The 18231-nt window shown below is 41.5% G+C and overlaps 1 protein-coding gene across 5 annotated transcripts in view; it reads left to right on the top strand.

Annotated features, from left to right (window-relative positions):
* The window catches only part of LOC126470158 (protein O-linked-mannose beta-1,2-N-acetylglucosaminyltransferase 1-like), a 2280325-nt gene that overhangs the window by 403314 nt on the left and 1858780 nt on the right, over positions 1–18231 (top strand). For all 5 annotated transcript variants that reach the window (XM_050097778.1, XM_050097779.1, XM_050097777.1 and 2 more), the window contains one exon: positions 5642–5723. The gene's annotated coding sequence lies outside the window, so the exon portion shown is untranslated. The remainder of the gene's footprint in view (positions 1–5641; positions 5724–18231) is intronic.

Here is an 18231-nt window from a genome sequence, read left to right as displayed (position 1 = left end):
GACTGAGGAAAAATCTCAAGGGGCTCCGACAGGGTTCAATTTTGGGTCCACTCCTATTTCCTCTAATTGTGAATGACCTTCCACTTAGCATTAAACAAAAAAATTGGTACTTTCAGCAGACGATGGTGTAATGATAAATACCTGTAGTGAGAGAGCAACAGAAGAGTTGGTAAATGATATTTTCCGAAGAATTATAAAATGGTTTTCTGGAAATGGACGCTCCCTAAATTAGAAAAAGAAACACTAGACTCAGTTGTGTACAACAAATAGACTCATACCAACAATCGATGTAGCACATGAGCAGGAGTCAGTAAGTAGGGCAGAACACTCCAAGTTTTTTGGTGTAAATCTCAATGAAAACTTGAACTGGAAGAACATTACTACTGAGCTTCTCAAACACCTAATTTCAGCTACTTTTGCTCTTCGTATAATTCCAATCTTAGAAAAAAACGTATCAACCTCCTGACATATTTTGCATACTTAGTAATGTCTTTCGGAATTATATTCTGTGGTAACTTATCACTTAGAAAAAAAGTATTTATTGCACAAAGGCTAGTGGTAAGAATAATATGTGATGTATCACCCAATGACGTCATGTAGCTACCTCTTCAAGGAGCGTGGCATTTGAACTGCGCCATCACAATACATATATTCGTAAATGAAATTTGACGTAAATGAACTATCACAATTTGAGAAGAACGATGATGTCCGTATATACAACACTAAATGGAAAAATCATCTTTATTACCCATTGTTAAAGGTGTCAGTGGCTCAGAAAGGAGTTCCATTGCAGCAACAAAAATTTTGTTTATTTGCCCAATAACATAAAACGTCTGACAGGTAGCGAAGCAAGTTTTAAATCTAATTTAAAATAATTTCTCCTGGACATCTCCTCCTGCTCCACTGACGAATTTCTAATCAGAACTGGTAGCCAGAAAAAAATGTGTTGTTGTATCAGCTGGACTAAAAATTGTAATGTGTTCATTAACGTAAACACTAATCATATACACATATTCCATTCACTCACTCGTTCCACATCATTTCGAAAAAATAAATGTTCAAATGATGTATCGAATACGTAACTAAGTAACATGTACTCTCTCACAGCGAAGAACAGAAGTATTATCTCCGTCCATGATTTCTCATTCTATATTGAGAGAGGCCAGTATTTGTCGAAGAAGCGCTTTTGGCGGGACAACGATTTATTAACCTTAAATGTTCAAATGATGGGTGTTCGCTTGTCATGCTTAAGTGGTGAATACTAACGTTCACTGTGCTGTCAGAATATTCGTGGAAAAATAGTTATTCTGCAGATGGTGCAGTGCCTGAATATTCTCTCTCTCTAAAAATCGGAGCTATTCAGTCCCGTTCAGCGTAGCCAGCGACGTGTGGTTGCAGAATTTATACCAAGCACTCAGTTTTCTGGCCTGGCTGTCACATGTGGCTGCATAATTCATAGCAGTCATCAGTTTTCTGAATGAGTGCCGGCTGTGCGGCCGCTTCCGGCGCCAACGGTGTAAATGACGGAGCAGTGTTCCACGTAACCTGAGTTAGCTGAGTGCTATGCTGCGACCGCGTCTCAATTATTTGGGCGGCTCTGCGTTCCTCATTGACGTGCGCTCGTCCGCCCACGTCTGTAAACCGACCGCCGCTGAATGCTGCATGCTGGGTACGCTTTTATCTGGACTTTTCTTCCCCGTCGCAACTATCGACATGTAAAAGCACCATTGCTATTATGCAGCGCCTCCACTTGTCCGGCAGGTGAATGACTGTACTCTGTGTGACGTACGAATCTTGGTCCCTGCACGTTCTGGCTTCGGACACTGATCACTCTAACTTTGTCACTGTCAGTTACGTAGCTGTCGATTCTCCTGTTTCGGAGGGCACCTGAAAAGGCTGTAGCACGAAATAAGTTATACGCTGGCCATTTCTGTTTCACTTTGGCTCAGAAAGAGGTGGCGACAGGAGGGGCATTCGGCCTCCCTCTGACATTAACAATCCCACACCCGATAATTAACATGCTGACCCCCATGGATATACGGGATAATTGCAAATGCAAAAGAAGACCAACGAAGATATGAAGTTCTGAACACTCATCCAGACTCATGACTCTCCTCTCGCCAGGACCCCACCGTCAACAAAATTCCTCTGCCCCTGTAGTTGTGCATGCTGCAAATTTTCCTCCAGAATAATATGCACCGATAATTAGTCTCTAGACTGACTCGGAGTGCATCAGTAAATGATAGAGCCTCAGTCTTTCATATTCGTTGTCGATGTTAGGTAAGGAAGGAGAGAAACACAGTAATCAGTCGCAACCCCATTAATTTTTATTACTTTTGCATCTCTAGATTTCGACTAGATATAGCCATCTTTAGTGCTAAAACGGAACTTACAGAATCAGAATTAATTTACTTTACATAAAACAATAAGCAAAACACCATGTTATGCAAGAGCAGTTATCCACTCTGGTCAGGATATCATCTGAGCTACAATCCAACAAACTCGCTGCAGTACATGGCACCATACAGCCTTACTGGTGTAGAGGCAGAAGGAAACTGAGGTGGTTGTTTAGAGCAAGTACAGTAGCCTTAGTTTACGTCAGGTAGTGCTAGTTGTGTTGGTTTGGAGAAGAGACCAAGCAGCGAGGTCATCGGTCTCATACCAGTGTTAGTGAAGTCCTCTGTGTTACAAATTAATTAACAAAGTGTCATTTCAATATAGTAGTTTAAAACACTTTTTTAAATATCTAAAATCAACAAGCATATTTGCGTATCATCAAGAACCGAGTGAGGTGGCGCAGTGGTTACCACATTGGACTCCCATTCGGGAGGACGACTGTTCGAACCTGCGTCAGACAACCCTGATTTAGGTTTTCCGGCATTTCCCTAAATCGCTTCAGGCAAATGCCAGGATGATTCCTTTGAAAGGGCACAGCCGACTTCCTTCCCCAGTCTTCCCTAATCCAATGGTACCGATGACCACGCTGTTTGGTCCCCTCCCCCAAACCAACCAACCATATCATCAAGAAATGTCAACTTATAACTGGCTTGCTCATATCTTAGTGGTGAAACCGTCCATCGAAACGTATGCAAAGGATCATTAGTAGGATCACACAACTGTCTTATATAAAATTGTTACATCACTTTAGAAAGATAAATTAACAAATTAAAAAGATTTTGTTGAAAATCACTTTGATAAAATACAGTTACAAACCAGTCTGAAATTCATATCATAATGGTTAAAAGATCCACTAAATATTTAATATAAAATAAATATAGAAGTCCTTATAAACAATTTTTATAAAGAACTGTTAACAGCATAGTAAAGTAATGAAGATGATCATCGAAACACTGATTTAACCAGGTATATTTAACAAAACATAAAAGCCCTCTATTGACGTAAAATTTTATATATAAACGTATGACGTAGCTCCATCTGCGTTACGCTCTTTGCTGAAAGACAAAAAAACAAACTACCGTTATACCTAGCCTTTAAGACTAGAAAATCAATGATGATTTACTTGTTTGGTGGTAAAATAGATGTAGCATTGGACAGTACCAGCAAAATGGAAGATGAAACGATCAACCAACAATCATAATCTGGGTTCTCTCATACTAACATGCCAAGTGTTGTCTTCTTAAAGGTAGACCTAAATTCCCACATTAGAACGATACTGGGTCGTGACGTCCTTTTCCCTGAAGGAGGAAATCGTCGAAGAGCCCAAAAAAATGGCTGCTTTTCACCAACACCTGCTCATTGAGCAGATGAACGCCAGATGACCTCAGATGACAGTACATCTCTATCTCCTCCAGGACGTCCATGAATCTGCCTGTCTCAGCTTCGTGCAACAACTTGGCACCCGACCTCAGAAGGGGGAAGGCGTGTCAAGTCTCAGCCAGGTGGGTAGCGAAATGGATCTGTGAACTATATCCCACCTATCCAAAGCTACACGTTCCTTGAACCTGATTTCAAGTTTTCTACCTGTCTGTCCCACTTAACAGGCGTCGCAGTCTGGACATTCCATTCTGTGCAAACCCCATTCATGGTGGATATTTCTTTTGTCAGTGCCATGAACCAAAATACGTCCAAGGCTGTTTGTAGCTGAGAAGGAAACTTTTATGTTTTGTTTTTTGAAAACCGATGGCATTTTTGTGCTGAAAGTGGCATAGTACGGCAAGCAGATGTATTTGTTATCTGTATACTCCATTTTGTTGCTACCTGCGATTTCTCTCAGGTTTTTCTTTTCAGTTAGTTCCTTTATCGAGCCAAAGTTGATATTAGGTAAGTCTGCAGGCATTCGTAGCCATTTTCATTAATAGAAAATATAGGCATACTCATAATCTCTTCTCTTCGAAGTTCTTGATTGCTCCAAATTGTGATCCCTTTGCTGGGATCTTCTTCACGGCTGCACTGGTGTCCCTGGATGGCAGGGTGGCTTGTCGACCATTGAAGAACTTTGAAGAGGATTATGCAGCAGTCTAACAATTCAGAAGATTTTATCGTCAATTCTCGATGCTGTTGACTTCGCAAGAAATGGGTCAGTCTTTACACTGCCTTGAGCGGCACACACATTCATGCATTGTGGCATACAAGTGGATTGCCGTGGGCCTCACAAACAGCTTATCCGGGAACTGCTATTCCTGAGCAGCTGTCACCTCTACAATCTATTGTCATGCACTCTAAGGTTAGGTATCCACGTATAGGATGGTTATTCTTGGTCCCCTTTCTACTGACCTACAGATATTACTAGGATCTCATGACGGTCTTTAAAGACTATAAATGACAAGTCTGTGACAGGCAGATTCGAAGCCACTGAGCCGGCGGTGAGTCTCTTATCTTACTGAAGGCGTCCTAGACGTTTGGACTGCAAAAATGGGTGCAAACGTCGTGTTCGTGGCGTCATTTCATAAATGTCACAAAGAGATTGCATGTGCTCAAACCTACAGGGCAAACGTGATTGATATTGTGGATCTAGGACATCGATTTTCGTTTCCCATGAATCAGGTGCCAATTTAAGGCAAGGAATGCTCCACTCTTATACTAAGAATAACGTTGCGGCTTGCCAATTAATTACGACAGTAAGGCATTTAGATAGTTTGCCTTTTCACTTTTCACACGCCTTTACCTACCCATCCACCCCCTTCCATACATACTGATTCCTTTTATAAACCCATACACCCCTGACCCTTTCACATACACAATCGCCCTTACACATAGCAACCTACCCCTTTGCATAACAACATCCATCCATCTCTTTTCATACGTATCTGCTCGTTTAGATAACTACTACCACTCACACCTTTACATACTCGACTTTTTTTCTGCACTCATGTCTTCCTCTGCTGTTTTCACGTAAATCAAATTAAACGTCTGACCTGTGCTTGTGTCCATTAGGATTACAGATATCGAATTTTCGTTGTGTGACATGTCCGTATCTTGAGAGGCTTAAGAACTAGCTTTCGTGGACAACTAAAATGTTTTAACATTTTCACTACGTTTGCACTTCGCATGAATTGTGTGTCTAACATGAGCTTGTCACTCTGAGTAATAACGAAAGGCTGTTAATATGTTTAGAGCAAATAAGAATTAATTACTTTCCTGTATCAGTTAGTGAAAACAGGGAAATTTTGTTTTGTTCCAGATTTTACGCCTCACCTTTCTGCTAGAGTGCATGTGATTCCAATATTTGCTGCAAGTTCGTCTCACATCAAAAGCTGATCCAAGTAAGTTTCGCTTATCAATTTCTGCGCGTTATTTAGTTGTATGAGCAGTATGTGATCCCATGAATACAAAGACTGTTTGCTTGGTTATCAAACATTACTTTTAGTTACTGTTCACGATATGTTCAACACCCTGAGATTTATTTTCAGAAATTATATAGCTAAATGTATGTTGCATATTTTGTTTCAGCATTAGAGCGTAGTTTCAATTCGATTTTATTTTATTCTGTTGATGTTGGAGCCTTCCGATTGCTTTCTTTTGTTTGGCTGTGTCTGAGTTTTAAGAACTTCTCAAGAACTACATTGGCAAATAGTTTTTCTTTCAAACTATATGCAGATATATGGGGATGTACGGCCGCCTGGTGCAAATATTTCTATTTGACGCCGTTTCGGCGATTTGTGCGTCTTTGTGATGAAGATGAGATGAAGTGACAAGGGCTACACAACCACCCACTGACCGAACGAATAAAATCTCAGACCCGGGCCACAGTCTAATCTGAGATCTCGTGATCGAGTGGCAACGAACCTAACCACTACACCACCAGCTACAGACTCTAAGTATAGATATGGGTCAGAAATCGGGATTTCGTGTGAGAGTTTCACTTGAATGCACCGGTGTGACTGTTGTATCTATTCCTGAAATGTTTGTTACTTTTTCCAAATAATGTTTGTAATGAAAAGATGATTTTTTTATGCACATGAGGTTTTGTTCGAGTTTATATATACCGGTACCTCGTGCCTAAGTTTTCATTTCTTTTTTGTAAGATGAATAAGAAATTCTTAAATTGTATACACTAAACGGATTTCTGATATTTTGGGACATGTTCTACATAGGGTGATGGAGTTGCCCCTTCCACTGTAGTTTTATGCAACCCGCAGTAATATATCTGCCTTCAAAAACCACGCGCGAGATTTTCATATTATTTCGCTCGCTATGCACAAACTAAAAAACCGAAAAGTTAACAGGCCCTTTCCTTTAGGAAATTTAATGTAGTTAAATTCTGTACCGGGATACGTTGTCACTAGAGGCCGTAGTTTTAGAGTTATTCAAGAAAAATGTACAAAATTGACTTTCAAATGCATCCCCAGTCCTCACTCAAATCACACCGGTCAGGCCTTCTCGTTTGTTGTTCATGGCACTCCCTCCCAGCACTGTACCAAAATTTGTGACTGCACGATTTATTTCCCACATTCGATCTCGTTTGGTTTTCATTGACGGGCATTATTACGCCACGTTGATACTCGAGTACTTACAAGTAATAAAATTGACGTTTGTGTATATTTTACCTAACAGTGTTGTAAATTTTAACAGGAGAAAATAGACTGTTGCATGGTTGTATTCGTCATTCCTTCTTAGTACGAAATTACTGTACTTGTAATGCTTAAGTTTGGATCGAATTGTCATCGTAATTAGTTTTCGTGTAACGCTTAAATAAGTCGTATTTCATTCATTACCCTCACGGGTATGTTTAAATTAATATTGTTAACGAAATATCCGACTGTGATGTTGCCACAATAGCCCAATAAATAGACCAAAAAAGGTAAAATATCGGAAAAAGTACGCGCAGCCGGAAATGTTTGTGTAGTTGTAGGAGGGAGTGGCATGAACTAGATACTAGAAGGCCAGATGGGTAAGGATGGAGTATGGAGGTGTAAGTGCGTTTGAAGGTCACTTTCGTACGTTTTCATTGTATAACTTGAAAACCTTGGCCTCAAGCGAGAACGTATCACAGTACAAAAATTTAACTACATCATATTTCCCACAAAAAAGGTCATTTTCATTTTTCCTGTAGGACTAATAGTTTGAGCGTAGCGAGAGAGTGAATATGAAAATTTCTCGAGTGGTTTTTAAAGGCCAACTGTAACATTGCGGGTTGCATAAAATTGGAACGGTAGGGTTAGTTGACTTACTCTGTATATATAGTGTGGATGCTGTTGCTACTGTATCTGAGTTTGCTTTTAGTACAATCTTCTTTTCCTGTAGATAATAATCAAACGAAAAGTAATGCATAGCCAGTGTGGTTCCTCACGCAGGTCATGTTCGATGTGAGGGTCTATAAGCAATATATTTTGGTAGTGATGGATAGTAAGAAGTGCCAGGAATTTTGGTGACAGCAGATTTGCTTTTCCTGAATTCTTCTTGCAGATTATTAAAGATATTAAATATGATGCGTTTGTCTTGTTACCCCGTACATCAGCTGTAGTGTATTATCATTGCAGCACTTGTAATAAACTATTTTTTTACTGGGTTGCTGCGACAACCTACAATTCTTCTGCACGAAGTCTTAAAATACGCGACGGTTATTGTGCTTGCTATATTTGAGCAAGTATCTTATTACAGTTTGTTACTGAAAGTGAAGTAGATCTAAACAAGAAATAATTCGACCAATTCAGTATTCTAACTTCTGGTATGGACAATTACATTTAATTAGGTTATCTTTTATAACAGCACAGTATTGCACTCTGAGCGTATTAGTATACAGGATACCAATATCAAATGAAATCATTTGGTACGCCGACGTTTCGGGGGTCTGTTGTGCGACATACGTAAAAGCGAGTGGCAATTAGCTGAATTGGACTTGATATTCCTTTTGGTTGATAGCGAAGTGTCTTGATCAAAATCCTATGGTTTTCCCGCTGTGGGCCCAGCTGAAGCAGTTGTACCATAACAACCGACCGGAGAGTATGTCCGAGCTCAAAGAACTGCTCCATACAACTGGGACTACGAATGGTACTGACAGACTGCAGGATGTTCGCAGTAGCATGATTCATCGTTCGGAAGCATGTATTTCCGCCAGCGTAACTGATGTCATACACCGTTTGTAAATCGAAGCAAATTTTTCGGTGGATTTCACTGCAGCCAAAACATTATGGCCTCTGCTCACCGTGACGTTGGATGCGGCCTGGTGGCGTTGCGGGCACTTGATGTGACAACAAAAGTATTTAAGCGGAGCAGACACAGAGCACCCTAGAGAAGATACTGGGAGCAAATGGGGAAGGCCACTGAGATAAGCAATTTTCACAAAGAGCACAATATTATTACGCAGAGACTGTGAACGAATATCTCAAAAACGGCGAAGGTGGTCGAATGTTCAAGTGCTACGGTCGTGAGCATCTAGACCTACGGACAGAGGCAGGACACTGACACTACCAATAGGCGCTAAGTGGTTGGACGTCCACGACTCTGCTTGGTAAAGTAGGATCGATGATCACCTGTGGCATCTCTGCTGAGAGAGCATAATACTGGTGCACGCACAGGTGTTTCGGTGCACCATTCAAGTACGACGGTAAGGGTGTTGGTGAGGCTTGATATTAAACTAAACCACGCTTTCCTTTCTGCAGTAGTGCCACATAACACGCTTAGTGACGTATTCTCGTAAAAGATGAATCGTACGACCTTTTGAAAAATAGCGTTTTGTTTTTAAAATTCAGTACAGCGTAGCATTGTGAAGAGCTAACATATGAACAATAACGACAATATGCTTTTGACTAATTTCTTAAGATGAACTTCTTTTTGAATTAATTGCATGCCAGATGGAAGAAGACTACGATTCGGAAAAGAAGCCTGTTACCACCAGACACTACCATATAATACCTAGAACATCGCATGTGTAAGCCGTTTGTGCGTTAATTTAGGTAAATTCACCTGATGATGGAAGTATAATCAACCTAAACTCTTGAAATAAAGATAAGTGACAGTTACAGTTATTTGTTTGTTTCAATTGATATTCGTAAGTCAAGGTTAGGCCCAACCTAAAGGTTCCTTCTGAAGAATGATCGATTATATGCTAGTAACGATTCTGAAACGAGAGTGGTTCGGTGTGTAGGGTAGTAGTAATAGTAGCAGTAGTAATAGTAGTACTGCTGTAAAAGCGACGGAATCTAGTACAGAAACAGGCGTAATATCTTAGATGCATCTGAAACCATGTGCAGTGTGGACAAAGCTGGACGTAATAGTAGAGCGTGATGATGAGGGAGTGCGGGCACTGGCTGCGACGAACCAATTGAGTGGGAGAATGTGAGTGATAGGCGCGGCTATTGAGCGGATTTAATCCCGGCTGGGACGGTAGCCTCAGGCGTGACAGCAGACAGCGCGATCGTGCCAAATTGGCGGATCAGCAGAATCAAATGACGGCCTGTGATTTGAATACGCAAAAGTTCGCACTCTCTTCTTCCACCCGTCTGCACGTGCAGATTAAAATTTAACCTTTGTGATCCGAATAATTTCCGCACGGGGGATCGCAATGAACACGTGGTCGCCTTCTTTTGTGAGCAAACAGGTGGCACCGCGTATTTTCAGTTTTCATCGTTCCCCGTCACCGTCTTCCTTAACTTACTAGCAACGTCAGCCTACAGTATTTGTACGACAGCTCTGTACACTTATAACTAGCAAGAGCTTTCTTTATTGAACATTAAACTTGTCTCAAACTTTCATATAAAGACAATGTACGATGTTTCCGGATTAATACGTATGATTGTTAGTAATACTTAAAAAAGTAATTATTTGTGAATACTAATAACAGTACTGGGAACTTCTCTGGCTATATGTTTTATGTACTTAACTGTTAACAAATCAGTCCGTGCCGGCCGGTGTGGTAGAGAGGTTCTAGGCGCTTCAGTCTGGAACCGCGCGACCGCTACTGTTGCAGGTTCGAATCCTGTCTTGGGCATGGATGTGTGTGATGTCCTTAGGTTAGTTAGGTTTAAGTAGTTTGAGCCATTTGAGCCATTTTGGAGGAAGGGAAGAAAATTGAGATAATCTTCCCAGTGAGTTTAGTATTTTCAAATGGCTCTGAGCACTATGGGACTTAACATCTGAGGTCATCAGTCCCCTAGACTTAGAACTACTTAAATCTAACTACCCTAAAGACATAACACATATCCATGCCCGAGGCAGTATTTTCATTGATAATTCCTAACTTACGGGTATAATGACGTTTCCTCGAAAGGAGTTCAAAAATTTGGATCCAAAAATGATGCTATTGATGAACGGTGAGTGACTTGTTATTTTTCTTTTATGATCACTGTCCATATTTGTAATGTATTTGATTTCTCACTTTCATAGACTTAGTTTTATTTTTATCTTAATATAAAAATTTCTTACAAGTAGTTGGTGATGTATAGTGATATGACATTACACATGGCCGCAATATCTAGGTATGTCTGGCAATACAGTGTTTTCAAGGTGCCATCATACCTAACATGTTTGGGGTACTTGGGCTTAAAACTCCAGGGACTCAGTGGTCGGCGATCCCCATCAAAAGGGCATACGAAAATCGTCAGTGATACTAACAACAGCATAACTAAATAAATACTTATATGAATCCTTCCACCTGTAAAACGATTCATCACCCTCTCGAGAATTCGCTGTTAATCTTGTACCAGATTACGTTACCAGTCCGGGAACAACTGGGCGAGGGAGTGCTTCGAAACTCCAAATCATTCATGCAGTGCACTTTGTTGCTCCCGCAGAAATAATTCGCGCAGCTCAGTCTGCCCAGCGTTTGCAACGCCTTCCATCGAATGATACCCACTTTCATACAATCAATATGGTATGAAGCGGTCATAAACATCGTGCGTAAGTGTGAGAATTTGAACTGAGCTAACCTTACACACAGCCGTTCTTCAACCAATGTCAAATTCTCGATTCCATCGACGCGATCATTCTGTTATTTGACGTTGGACGAGAGAAAAACTGGGACTCATTACCAGGACGGCACCTCGCGCAATCACATTTGTTAAGCTGGACTGGGAATTCTTCCCACCCGCTAAACATTACAGCTACGTTTGGTTAGATGGCCACTTTGTGTACAATGTCCTACGGACTATACATCTCGGTCTTGAAGATTTGAGTGTCCACCTTGAAAATCATCACTGGTATCTACTGAAGCACCTGCGAACGAGATACAAACCTACCTTTCACAATTTCGTCAGGCCAAAGCATATTCGAGAATTCAACTTATTAAGTTTCATAAGTTTTACTTTGTTTCAGTTTAACAGAAGATACCTTCAGTTTCAACACCGTCAAATCACTCTGTCGGGGCTCTCGTCGACACTTACGGAAAGACATCCATGCGGATGGTGGATTTATTTTGAGGAACTTAAATTGCTGAACAATGAAAAGTCTTTAATGACAGAAGTAGCCGACACCGATGAAGACGATTGTGGCGAGTGAAGCGTGGACTGTAGGGGAGAAAGGAGGCCAAATCGAATTAAAAAATAAAACCTAAAAAATGTAGGGTGCTGACTCCATAAGACAGTTGACCGAGACAGTTCGGCCCAAATTTTAATCTTCCAAAATGTTCACAAAATTTTCAGCCACCTTTCAATTAAAAGCGTTTTCTGAATCTTCGGCCAAAGGAATTACATTAATGTGCTTGGAAAAATTCTGAAGACTGCACGAACGCAGTGTGTTTCCGTCACGATGGTACAAATTTTCAGTGAAGACGGAGGAGAGAAACATATCAGTTTGAGGAATGAGTTCTGGTACGGAAACGAATAGGTCGAAAGTTACAAGAAAAAATTCGAAATTTTCAAATTTACGGTTGGTCTACTGACAATTATGAGACTGCCGGCACTTTGCGCAAGCACGACATCAACACAAATAATTCTGTCGTGTCTTGTTTGGACAACTTTGGTGTCATTCGAACAATGTCAGCGGCAGCAAAAGTTCATGTCCTGGGTCGTTAGATGTGTCTAACATAAGGCTGTCACACGACCGCAAGAGGAGAAATAATGTCATATACCTGAACGAACTGAGCACGAAATACAACCTCCTCTTCCTATTCACTTTCACGGAACGTCTGACGCAGTTGTCAAAGAGCAAAATGTGCCAAATGGAATAGAGTTCCATTTGGAGCAACACACGTGCGCAAAGACCAAATGTGATATCTTCCAACAATACTCGGATTACATCTCTCAGTATCACTCCGTACATTGCTATAGATAATGGGGATGAAGCGGGTACTGGTCTATGTCCACCCGCGAGTTATCTGCGTAGCTTTGTTGCTGGAACATCACAACTGTACCATGGGGGTTACCTATGGTCCATACATGACTATGCGGCTGTTGCGGATATTGTCTCTGAAACAAGCTTCATATGAGAAAGTACAGGGTGTTTCAAAAATGACCGGTATATTTGAAACGGCAATAAAAGCTAAACGAGCAGCGATAGAAATACACCGTTTGTTGCAATATGCTTGGGACAACAGTACATTTGCAGGCGGACAAACTTTCGAAATTACAGTAGTTACAATTTTCAACAACAGATGACGCTGCAAGTGATGTGAAAGATATAGAAGACAACGCAGTCTGTGGATGCTCCATTCTGTACGTCGTCCTTCTGCTGTAAGCGTGTGCTGTTCACAACGTGCAAGTGTGCTGTAGACAACATGGTTTATTCCTTAGAACAGAGGATTTTTCTGGTGTTGGAATTCCACCGCCTAGAACACAGTGTTGTTGCAACAAAACGAAGTTTCCAACGGAGGTTTAATGTAACCAAAGGACCGAAAAGCGATACAATAAAGGATCTGTTTGAAAAATTTCAACGGACTGGGAACGTGACAGATGAACGTGCTGGAAAGGTAGGGCGACCGCGTACGGCAACCACAGAGGGCAACGCGCAGCTAGTGCAGCAGGTGATCCAACAGCGGCCTCGGGTTTCCGTTCGCCGTGTTGCAGCTGCGGTCCAAATGACGCCAACGTCCACGTATCGTCTCATGCGCCAGAGTTTACACCTCTATCCATACAAAATTCAAACGCGGCAACCCCTCAGCGCCGCTACCATTGCTGCACGAGAGACATTCGCTAACGATATAGTGCACAGGATTGATGACGGCGATATGCATGTGGGCAGCATTTGGTTTACTGACGAAGCTTATTTTTACCTGGACGGCTTCGTCAATAAACAGAACTGGCGCATATGGGGAACCGAAAAGCCCCATGTTGCAGTCCCATCGTCCCTGCATCCTCAAAAAGCACTGGTCTGGGCCGCCATTTCTTCCAAAGGAATCATTGGCCCATTTTTCAGATCCGAAACGATTACTGCATCACGCTATCTAGACATTCTTCGTGAATTTGTGGCCGTACAAACTGCCTTAGACGACACTGCGAACACCTCGTGGTTTATGCAAGATGGTGCCCGGCCACATCGCACGGCCTACGTCTTTTATTTCCTGAATGAATATTTCGATGATCCTGTGATTGCTTTGGGCTATCCGAAACATACAGGAGGCGGCGTGGATTGGCCTCCCTATTCGCCAGACATGAACCTCTGTGACTTCTTTCTGTGGGGACACTTGAAAGACCAGGTGTACCGCCAGAATCCAGAAACAATTGAACAGCTGAAGCAGTACATCTCATCTGCATGTGAAGCCATTCCGCCAGACACGTTGTCAAAGGTTTCGGGTAATTTCATTCAGAGACTACGCCATATTATTGCTACGCATGGTGGATATGTGGAAAATATCGTACTATAGAGTTTCCCAGACCGCAGCGCCATCTGTTGTTGAAAATTGTAACTACTGTAATTTCGAAAGTTTGTCTGCCTGAAAATGTACTGTTGTCCCAAGCATATTGCAACAAACGGTGTATTTCTATGGCTGCTCGTTTAGTTTTTATTGCCGTTTCAAATATACCGGTCATTTTTGAAACACCCTGTACATACGCAGGGTAGCAAGCTACAGCGCTACAGCTCCGATTGGCTCAACACGACGCGAGGATCGAAGTGAGCACGAGTTAAAGCTTGAATATTTTGCGAATAGTAGGGATGTAAATGCTTTTGTCGTATTCCTTTGCCCAGAGTACTGGTGTCTGCTCGAGTGCTCACGTATTAATGCGGTCAAACACTGGTTTCTCCACTTCAGAACGCTATTAAGTTCGTCGTTGCTCGTTGGTGGTATTATGACCCACGTGCTCTATTGGCGTTACCCATTGCCTACTGGGGTATTTATTCCAATACAACTCTTCAGCTCCCTGACAGTTTCCACTGCTCACCTGTACCCTAAAATCATGTCTCTTAATGCCGTTGACGTGTACAACGCAATCTCACTCCGTCTGACCTACAGTTCACTTCATTTCGCAAACTCACTACAGTGCATGCCCTTAAATGAACACTCACCATATCAGTGTACTCGACACGCCATCTGCATTTGCATTAGTGGTGTTGACTACCAGCAGCTAACATGACGCACGTCTACATGTTAGTCGTCTTTGCCCTCACGACAGTGTAAACAACTACGAACATAATAATAAAATTTATTACATCGTACAAACGGTGATTCGCAAGTTCTCGTATTCCACTGGCTGAGATATACCCACATGTTTGGCTTAGGATGCCTGGACTCATTTGTTTATGGGCCAGAGATGCACTCTGTGTATTCATCATGTGTCTGGTGGTGCAGTTTACCTAGTTGCGGTTCTCAGTTTATTACACTCTGCCACATGAAAATAATGTGACCCTCCTCTTCGCCACCGTCAAATGACATTCCATAGCCACCTGGAACAACTTTAAGTAGTTGCCGGCGTAATTCTTTTATCTCGTACACACACTGTGTCCTACGTATCGTGATCATTCATAATATTTCATAACTAAGCATTTTGGGAACTGATAGGACGAAAAATTTACTTAATACTAAGAACATGTTTATCTGTTGCAGAAGTAAAAGAATATTTTTCCGTATATCATTACATTTTAACCCCTCACATTATCCTAAAAGGGACCACACTACTCTTTAAACATATGTCAGACTCTTCTAATTACAGTTTCATCCACATTTTCAACCGATCATAGCTGAAGATGCCCTGTAACGGGAGATTTTGGTTTCACGTTTAGTAAAGACTCCGGCTACTTTTGCAAAATGTTTTTGTACAGACATTAATAGGTGTCACATCAATATACAGAGTGAATCACCAAGAACTTGCACCGCATCTGCGGAGGTGGAAAGCTCTATTGATGTGCGGTTTTCAAGGGCTGGTGTTATTAGCCAATAAACAGAGTGTAATAATACTTAGAAAGTGTATTTTTTAGGCAGGCATACCCTTTTTTAAATGGAACAATACTTATTGACATTAAAAAACTAGAAGTAGGATAAATTAGAAAGTCGGTGGTGTTCGTTGCAGGTTTCTAGTGCGAGTTGTTTACGAGATACCTTGCACTGCGACTGCTGGTCACTTAGTGTGTGGCAGCCCAAGCAGTAGGCCGGGAGTGGACGATGGGATTTACCAACGCAGAAAAAGATGACATGCTCATGGTTTATGGGGAGTGTAGGAAGGAAGCAGTTCGTTCTTGTACGCTGTATGCGACAAGATGTACCAATAGATGTCAACCGTCTAGGCCATTATGTGTCAACTTCTTTGATTAGTTTCGTGAAAGTGGCAGTGGAATACGTAGACAGCGTAACAGAAGGAACCAGGTGACGACAGAAAAGGGAGAAATTAATGTTGTTGCTGCTATTTTAGTTGATCAGCACGCTAGATTCTCGCGCAATCGCGCGAGAAAGTGGCATGAGTCAGGCAAGTATCTTACGCATTATCCATCGACATAGATTCCATCCCTGTCACATCTCTCTCCAACAAGAGCTGCATGGAAACGATTACGAGAATCGTGGTAACTGCTGTGCATCGGCATTAAGACAGGATACTCCTGATGTCTCTTGTTTTTGTTTAGTGATGAAGACACATTTGCTAATCACGGCCAGGTAAACCGCTTAAATATGCACTATTGGTCTGTTGACAGTTAACATTGTTAAGGTATTTTGCGTTTATTGTAGTAGCAGATGTGTTGAATTTACAGTTTTTCTGCCATATACTGCTTCGAAGTTTTTGTTTGGGACATTACTGAATCTTTCCTCTCATCAAGTGCTGAATGCTAGTGAAATGATTTTCTGCTATTAATTGGGAGGAGACATGTTTATATCCTTCTCAATGCCTTCTATAATCACCGCATTGTCAATTAGAAGCTAAGACGAACACGAATCTCTCTCTTCTACCAGCTACAATTAAAGACCTTGTTGCATTCTAAGGAGCAATCACTGGGGTTCCAGAATCTGGCTTTTAATCAATCGGTGTCTTTCTCTGTCAGCTGTCGGGCGATTAAGCAGCTGTTTCCTAACAGAAGCCTTTCTTGTGAATAAATCCCACTTTTTTTAGCATAATCTGCCGGACAAAGAAGGTATAAAGCTCATCTCTTAAATTTCGCAGCACGAATTACCTGCCATCTAAATCGAGGACTAAGAGCTGTAAGATTTTCAACATTTTCGCTTGTTGGAGTGTGCAACAAATGTTCTCTCTCTCTCTCTCTCTCTCTCTCTCTCTCTCTCTCTCTCTCTCTCTCTAACAGTTGCTGTCAAATTTCATTTGATTTGCCTTACATTGACTCCACACCTGAGACACATATTCTTAACATCTGAACGAAAACTTATACGTCGTTCTGTAAAAGTTAGAAATATCAATCTGTTTTGTGTCTTTAGCAATGAACGCATAATGCCATGAATCACTGTTGAAGATTGTGAAGAGGCGTTGAAATGTGGTAGATTTAGACTCTGGATGCAATACTGATGGCAGAAAACTTTCCGTCTGAGGTGTATAAAAATCAAATAACTCAGTCTAGCATGATAATCCGAGGACACATTCTAATCTGCCATCTCTGTGTTCTAAACTGCGTATTTTACAATATCTTGTAATTCCCACAGAAGAGTTTCTCCCAGTCTGGATCAGTTGTTCTACTATCAATACTATGTCTTCATTTAGGGTTTTTTTTTTTTTTTTTTTTTTTTAAGTGGGTGACCTTAAGTATCTGTGTTACGCAACGTCCAGCTAAACACTTGTTGCTATAACTTAGCGCACAGTGTGCTAGCTTGCGAGACAGGGAGGTTTGCCAAATCCAGATCGATTTCACACAGCGAGCTACGGGCCGTTGGTCTAGTACATCGTCTAGTCTGAGTGTGGGTGTTATACGATTTTCCACCGTCGTTTAGGTAAGTGCTGGCCTGGTCTCCAATACGCACCTCAGAAAATATTATATACAAACCGTGAAAATACGATAACACAGAACAGCGCTTACACAATTCACGGACAGAAGACGCACAAGACTTCCCTGTTTAAATGTATATGAAGATGATATCTGTTCTTTCGGACATGTCCGAAAGAACACATACCATCGGTGACCGTGCAGCTCGTTAGAATGAAATTACAATTAAATTAATACAATGAAATGAATACCCTTAGCTTCATACAGGCGTTGATATACGTCAACGGGTTACGCCCGCACGGTACCTCAGCGTGTTCGGTCAGAGGGTTAGCAGCCCTCTGTAATTAAAAAAATTGAGTCAATGGCTCAACATTGAACTTGAACGGGTGTCATGGGACATCTGCACCGAACAAATGCAACGAACAAAATCAAACACAATGAGGGAAAAAAAAGGATGGATAGAGCGTCTGCCATGTAAGCAGGAGATCCCGGGTTGGAGTGAAGTCGGGGCATACATTTTCAGCTGTCCCCATTGACGTATAT

Source organism: Schistocerca serialis, chromosome 3 (genome assembly GCF_023864345.2).
Source record: "Schistocerca serialis cubense isolate TAMUIC-IGC-003099 chromosome 3, iqSchSeri2.2, whole genome shotgun sequence".
Taxonomy (NCBI): domain Eukaryota; kingdom Metazoa; phylum Arthropoda; class Insecta; order Orthoptera; family Acrididae; genus Schistocerca; species Schistocerca serialis.
Note: the sequence above shows the minus strand (reverse complement) of the source record. Positions and strands in the feature narration are given on the sequence as shown.